The sequence below is a fragment of the Notolepis coatsorum genome (genome assembly GCF_963971535.1).
Source record: "Notolepis coatsorum genome assembly, chromosome: 14".
NCBI classification, from domain to species: Eukaryota; Metazoa; Chordata; class Actinopteri; order Aulopiformes; family Paralepididae; genus Notolepis; species Notolepis coatsorum.
This window is the reverse complement of record NC_140178.1, coordinates 21,788,347-21,796,951: the sequence shown is the minus strand read 5'-3', so window position 1 is coordinate 21,796,951 and position 8,605 is coordinate 21,788,347.

The following is an 8,605-nucleotide window of genomic DNA, read 5'->3' as shown; positions in this document are numbered from 1 at the left end:
TGCCCGCATTGGCACGCGGGGGCATTTTCATTGGCACAGGGGGCAGCATAAAAAAAATAAAAAAAATAAAATCTTTTTTTTACTTCGCTTTGAAATATTATAGTGAAATATTTTGCACTGTTGTCGCATTTATCTTGTTGAAATCCTCCCACAGGTTCTTTTTTGTAACTCGACTGTTTTGCACACCCCTATGACAGCTATACAGCTGTTCCCAGGGTGCTCAGCTGTCAGCAGTCAGCTGGCCTCCCGCGCCCGCTCGCAGTTCCCAGGTAATCACACAGTGCTGCTTTTGCATTCTGTATACGCTGTCTTTCATGATGGCAACCCCGCTAAGAAAGTTAAAGCAAAGGAAATTCGGGCATTCCAGCCCTCGTGGACAGACGACTACGGGTTTGTGTGTCAGAAGGACCGTGCTGTGTGTACTTTATGTTTAGAAAATGTAGTTTGCAGAACGTCTCGAAAGTCATGGAGAAAATAGTCTACGAACAGGTCGAAAAGTACCTGGCGGAAAAAAACCTAATCTACGAATTCCAATCTGGCTTCAGAACGTCCCACTCCACTGACACATGCCTCCTCTATTTGAACGACCACATCAAACAAGAGGTGGACGCTGGCAAATACTGCGGCATGGTCATGCTGGACCTACAAAAGGCCTTCGACACTGTCAATCACTCCATTCTAATGGACAAGCTAAAAGCAATTGGTTTTGATAGCCTATCAGTGAGCTGGATGCAATCCTACCTGGAGGGGAGAGAACAGATGGTAGAGGTAAACGGTACTCTATCCCCCCCCCCTCACAGTGAGCTGTGGTGTTCCACAAGGAAGCATACTAGGACCGCTACTCTTCCTAATTTATGCAAATGACATGTCGTCAGCCTGTGACTGCAACTTGTTCCTGTTTGCGGACGACTCAGCCCTGCTGGTCTCTGACAAGAACAAATTGCAGGTTGAAAAAACCCTCAGCACGGAACTAGGCAAAATCTGCATATGGCTCGCTGATAACAAACTATCATTACACATGGGCAAAACAGAGTCCATTCTCTTCGGTTCAAATAACAAACTCAGCAAGACCGACGGCTTCTCAGTTACAGTGGGTGACAATATTGTCACAAGGAAAGACGAAATTACCTACCTGGGTTCCATCCTAGAGGCAAATCTTTCCTGTGACAAAATGGCATCCAATGTAATAAAAAAAGTCAACCAACGAACTAGATTCTTGTACCGGATCTCCTCTCTGGTAAACAAGAATACCCTGAGGACTCTGGCAGGAGCACTCATTCAAGGGTACTATGACTATGCGTGCACCTCATGGTACCAAAGCACCTCAAAGGCGCTTAAAACAAAATTACAAACATCACAAAACAAACTGGTCAGACTACTACTTGACCTGAACCCCAGAACCCACCTCACCCCTGCCCACTTTGCCAACCTAGGATGGCTTAGAGTAGACGACAGAGTACAGCAACTTGCAATGGGCCTGGTCTACAAGATACACTATACGACCGGGGTGCCCATGTACATGTCAAAATACTTCCCAAAGGTCAGTGAATACCACAACCACTACACCAGAGGAAGCTCAACAAATCATGTTAAACCCAGATTCGGCTCAAACAAGGGACTAAACACGTTTAGCAATTATGCCACAACAATGTGGAACGCCCTACCCAAAGCTGTAAAGGAATGTGAATCCCTGCCCACATTCAAAACCGCCCTTAAAGAGCACCTACGGGAGGCTGCAATTCGAAACTGGCCACCGTAAATGCCCAAAACCCCCACCACCTCCTAATAGACAGTCTCCTCCCCACCGCATGTATATATTCCCTCCCCGCCGTATGTATATTCCCCTCCCACCCACCCACCCCCTCCTAATGTACAGTCCCCTCCCCATCATATGTATATACTCTGTCAGGATCTAGGGGTAACAGTACTGTATATTTGAATACCGCCTATGTCACAAATGTATCAGTACTAAATACCTATATGTCCCTATGCCATAAATGTCATGTATGTTATGTATGTCATAAATGTCTATATGAATTGAAAATGGGGGACCCTGATGGAAACAAGACAAACGTCTTTCTCAGGTCTGCATCCCCTTAACAATTGTATGTATTGAGCCGTACTGTATTGTACCCATTCTGCAATCTGTTAAATAAAGTTTTCATTCATTCATTCATTCAACGTCAGGTGTGAAATGCCATTTTGAGACGAAGCATCAAAAAAGTTTCAAAGATCAGGCGGATAAGTGTTCACGACTGCTAAAAACCACGCAACTGAAGCAAGCACTGAAGCAAGCTATCGCATTGCTCATTGCATTGCGAAATGTGGAAAGCCATTCACTGATGGCGAGTATATCAAGGAGGCTTTTCTCTGTAGCTCAGATGTTTTGTTTGAAGGCTTGCCAAACAAAGAGACAATCAAATCAAGGATCTCCCCATGTCAGCTCAAAGTGTCGAGCGACGCATCAACGAAATGTCAGAAAATATCAGAGAACAGCAAACAGCTGGATTAAAAGATGCTCCGGTGTGCAGCTTAAAGTGACCAACTACAGCCCCCAGATAACAGAGCTCAGTAAAGCAAAACTGTTTGTCTGCATTGCACCCCCGCCCCAACTCAGATTTAGGGTTGATACAACCATCATAATAATATTGTTAATAATAACAATAACAATAATGATGTAATCATGTAAAAAATTATCATTAAAAATACCTGATTATGAGAAAAAAAATTACGATGCATGGAATATTGTTGATATGGCACACTAGTTACAACTATATTTCAAACTGGCACTTCATGTCAAAAAGGTTGCTGACCCCTGAAGTAAACTATGGAAGGGAGAGTGCATGCCACTACCCTGCTTCTATACTAGCGTGGCCCTGGTCAGTGATAGGTGCATTGGTATAAATTCTTCAGCAAGCGCGCCTTTGGTGCACCGGACAGTCCAAGTAAGATCCAAAGTAAGTAGTAGTAAGTATTCCCTAGATGGGAAAAGCAAGGCATACACACATTAGGAGATGTTTTCAACAAACAGGGTTTTTGTAGTTATGATGAAATACACAAAAAATGTTATCTCACCGGTTCCACATATTATTTTTACGCACAGTTATTGTTATGTTTGAAGGCTCGCGGTGTTCCATTAAGGATACCAATTGTACACCACAGATACCACAAATTATTCTATGAAAGAGAGAAATCGAGAGGTTTTGTATCAGATTTTTATCATCAATTACTAACGACCTCGTATGAAACCCTCCACCTAGACTCAGTCTGGAGGAGGGATATACCAGACCTGGAAAAAGATTTTGATTGGCAAGAAGCCTGGGCAAATGTTCGACTTGCATCAAGGAACCCGGACCATCAACAAATCAATCTTAACTATATTCATAGGACATACTTGCCTCCTATAAGACTGAACAGAATGGGTCTTAAACAAGACTCCAAATAATCCTTATGTACAAATGGGGACGAGGGGACATTTATGCACATGTACTGGGACTGCCCACCAGTTAAGATATTCTGGAAAGAAGTGACCCAGCAATTATCAAATCTCTTAACTCTGAATATACCTGTACACCCCTCTGTATTACTGCTGAATGATGTTTTTGAGTGTGCAGTACCTATACAGCTAAAGAGATTGGTTTTATCTGGTATCACAGTGGCTAAAAAGCTGATAGCATCACGATGGTTTCAACCGGAAAAAATGTGCCGGAAGGTCTGGATTCTTACATATCTCGATGTGATTTATCTAGAAATATCTAAAGCAAGAATTTTGGGTCTCAATGAATCCAAAATGTCAATGTGGTTAGAAGTGGTAGAGAGAATAAAAGCTAGCATATAATGGTATAGTGTCTGGTTAGGAGCGAATGATAATGGATGGATTATCCAATGGGAGGTCCAGGGGGGGGGGGGGGGGGGGTGCGAGCAAGAGCATAATTGTGTAGGGTATTAGATAGCAGGTATTAGGGGTATATCTTGTATAAGACATTTATCTAAATGGTGATTTCATTGGATGTGCACTGTTAATTAATGCTTGTATATCTAATATTGTGTTGTCATGTTTGTTTATGTGTTTGTTTAAAAAATAATAAAAAAATAAAATACAAAAAAAAGATCCAAAGTAAGATGCTTGGCCAGCATTCATATAACTAGCTTCCAGTCCTTGTGCTAAGCTAGGCTAGCTGTTCCTTACTGCTGCTTGTGCTAACTGCTCCCTACTGCTTCCAGTTCTTCTACTAAGCTAGACTAGCTGTTCCCTAGGGAGCATGTCTATGTTCCCCGGGTCCTATGTTCCCCGGGTCCCATGTTCCCCGCTTGATTGATTGATTGATTGAACATTTTAGACCACCAGCCCTGATTCCAAACTCTAACCTTAACCAACTTCGAAAGAGGGCCTAAGCTTAACCAGTTCGAAACAAGGCGGACATTAATTAATAAGTAATAAAATAATAAAAATTTATAACATTTTCAATCTATTAATCAATCAAGCGGGGAACATAGGACCCGGGGAACATAGGACCCGGGGAACATAGGGATGATCCCGTTCCCTACTGCTGCTTGTGCTAAGCTAGGCTAGTTGCTCCCTACTGCTTCCAGTTCTTCTACTAAGCTATAGGCTAGCTGTTCCCTACTGCTGCTTGTGCTAAGCTAGGCTAGCATTCACCTGGACCTCTTCCTGGGGCTACTGGACACAGAGATGAAACTGATCAATATTCTTGTCTGACTCTGGGAAGAGGGTCAAAATGTCGAGTGTTCCTTTAAATTATATTTTTGGCATACTCTATTGTTCTTATCTGGTATCATACAGATGAAAATCGTGCAGATTGGAGCATGGCGTTACCCGCAGCTCTCCAGACTGATACAATCCAACAGACCGAGTGTCTCCTCACAAGCAGACAAATGTCTTTCTGATTCTTCCTCTCTATAGAATTGTATACTGTCGGGGCGACAGTGGCTCAGAAGGTAGAGAGCGGTCTGGTAGTCGGAAGGTTCCCGGTTTGAATCCCGCTCCTCCCAGGTGTCGGAAGTGTCCTTGAGCAAGACACTTAACCCCTAATTGCTCCCAATGTGCATGGTTTCCTCTGGCATCGGTGTGTGAATGTTTGAGTGAATGGGTGAATGTGAGTAACAAAGCGCTTTGGATAAAAGTACTAAGCCACCATTTACCATTTATAGAGACATATTCTAAAAGGACATATTTTGTGTTTTTTTTCTCCGTAGCCCCGTTGGACTGGGCTGTAGCAGGGACAGCTGCAACCAGAAACAACTTTGTTCAGAATCTATCAGTATGATGACAGAAGATGGATGACTAAATGGAATTTAGTATTGTCCTGTGCTGATTGTCCTGTGCTGATTGTCCTGTACTGATTTCCCTGCACTGCTTGTTAGATATTAGATCTCTCTCTCTCTCTCTCTCTCTCCTCACCCTGATTCTTCTACATTTCATTATTCTTTTTTAGAAAATAAATAAATAAATGTATTGAAATGTAATGAAATTATATTACATTATTACATTGCATCACAATACATCACATTGCATTATATTACATTACATTACATTATTTGACATTATATTGCATTACATTAAATTAACATCACATTACATTAACATCGGATTTCTATTATATGTATGTTATATGTTATATATGTATGTCCTAAAAAACACATAAATTATATCTAATCATATGACATAAAATATATATACCATCATACAACATAAAATATATCCCATAATATAACATTAAATATATCCCTAATATAACATCAAATATATCCCTAATATAACATTAAATATATCCCTAATATAACATCAAATATCCATCATATAATGTGTTTGAGTGTGGAGACCATGACGGTTTCAAGTACACACAGCGTGATCAACAGCGCATTTTCACTGTCTGTTTTGCAGAGAGCCTCACATCTCACACTAGAAAATAGGCTTAACGTAGACACTCTAGGTCTAGGATGACGCACTGCCCCCGCCACGCAGAGCCACGCTGCTGAAATGACAAGCAACGACAACGCTGCTCAGGTAGGCAGTGTGTCCCGGTATAATGTTAACACTGAGGAACTTGACGCGGCTGACTCTCTACAGCGGACCCGTTGGTGTTAATGGGGTCCAGCCTTTCTCCCCCTCTCCTGTAGTAGAAAAATACATGTTGAATCAGTCTTCTTAACAGTTCTGGTGGTGTAATTTATAGACATGCTGCAGCTTCAACTCTTAAACCTATAGGCTCTGTATATCACTCAGCTCTTAGATTTATTGCTGGTGGCATGGTGACAGATATGACACTCACCATTGTGTCCGGTATGAGGCGCAAACACTGGTATTTGTTTATTTTCATTGGTAAGCAACCTCTTTATATCTCTTCACTGTTAGAATGGAATATTTGTATCCAAAGCGACTTACAAGTTTTGTATGATAAGTCAGTAGGAAGGGTACAACTATATCAGCTGAGTAACAATGTTCATCAAAGTGTTCAGAATTGAGTGCTACAGTGTTGAGTGTAATTCAACTCGATCTAATGACGGAGGGTTCTTCTCCCTCAAGTATGTTCTGATCTGCTGGGAAGTCAGGTTCTTCTAACGCTTGGAATGTCCTCTGACATCGGAGGTTCTTCCTTCCCTTGGACTTTTTAAGCGTATGAATTCTGACCATTGTGTGACTAGCTGTAACTGCTTTTAGCAGATTTGTATCTTTAATATTGCTGCTTTAATATAGCTCTACGATGAGCTAGTCAAGATGAGAAGCACGTTCAGTCACAGACTCATACCCCCCCCTGACACTCAACTAACCGCCTTGGCCAGTCCTTTATACCAGCGGCCATCAGGCTCCACATTACAACAGACCCAGCTGGGACCTCACCTAAAACGGACAATGAATAACGTGCAAAGTATATTGCGGCATACTGCACCTTATGTGTATACTGTATAACTTACTCAATCAGAGCATATATTTAGCATTTTTAGATTATATATATATTAGATTAGATATTAGATTATTATATATTGTAACTATATGTATTGTAGGGCAAATATAACTGAGAGGGCATCTGCACCTTGACCAATTTATACTGCCCATATGCGCATACTCAGAGTTAATTATATTGTTATATTTCTACACTGCCTGTTTTTATTTGTATTCTATTTTAATGTGTTACTTCTCCACTGTACTATAATTTTATGACCTGTATCATGTCTTCTATCACATGTACCTGTACCCCCCCCCCCCTCCCCCATTCTGCTATGATGCCTGAATTTCCCCAAGGGGATCAATAAAGGAATATCTTATTTTATCTTATCTTATCTTATCTTATTTGTGTCACTGTTACATTTACATTTTACATTTAGTCATTTAGCTGACACTTATATCCAAAGCGACTTACAAGTTCTGTACAACAGGTCAGCAGGAAGGGTACAACTCTTTCAGTGAGTAACAATGTTCGTCAAACAGTATTGAAACTTGGGTGCTACAGTCTTGAGGGAATAGTAGTAAAGACATATTAGCATAGTATAGGTAGTAATATAGGCAAGGAGGATTATTTAGTGGCAAAGTGCATGATAGTAAAAGATGGTTAGTATATACTGTATACTGTATAAACATACGGTGTATACCTCCCCACCGTATGTATATATTCTCTCCCCACCGTATGTATATTTCTCTCCCACCCACCGACCCCCATAATGTACAGTCTCCTCCCATCATATGTATATACTCTCTGTCAGGATCTATGGGTAACAGTACTGTATATTTGCATATCGTATATATATCACAAATGTAACAGTACTATATACCTGTATGAATTACCCGTTGTTGTACCAATTGCACATCGTTGCGGGCAAGACCACCCGCATTTCATTGTATATCCGTATGCCGTGACAAATAAAACTCTTGACTTGACTTGACTTGTCATGTATGTCCCTATGCCATAAATGTCATGATGTCATATATGTTGTGTATGTCATAAATGTCACTATGAATTGAAAATGGGGGACCCTGATGTAAACAAGACAAACGTCTTTCTCTGGTCTGCATCCCCTTAACAATTGTGTGTATTGAGCCGTACTGTATTGTAACCATTCTGCAATCTGTTAAATAAAGTTTTCATTCATTCATTCATTCATTCATTCATTCGTTCATTCATTCATTCATTCATTCATTCATTCATTCATTCATTCATTCATTCATTCATTCATTCATTCACTGTATATGTTTCCTTTCTCTTAATTTAGTCAACCTTCCCTTTGCTGCACGTTATGCCAGGCCAAGGACCTTGAAGTGGATTTGTGCGGCGATTGGGAGCTAGTGCAGCTCTCTGAGAAGTGGGGTAACATGGGCTGACTTTGGTAGGTTGGAGATCAGGCGGGCCGCTGCATTCTGTATGTTGAGTTGAAGGTGAAGGCTGAGAAGTGGCTATAAAACTATTCTCGTTCCCACCTCGGCAGACTCTGCGGCTTCTGTGTTTGTTTCCTGTGGCCTGTGGCAATTCCTTTCTGGGTCACGGAAGAATCGAGGACGGAGAAATCGAGGACGGAGGAAGAGACCTTTTCTTTCTTTCTTTCTTTCTTTCTTTCTTTCTTTCTTTCTTTCTTTCTTTCTTTCTTTCTT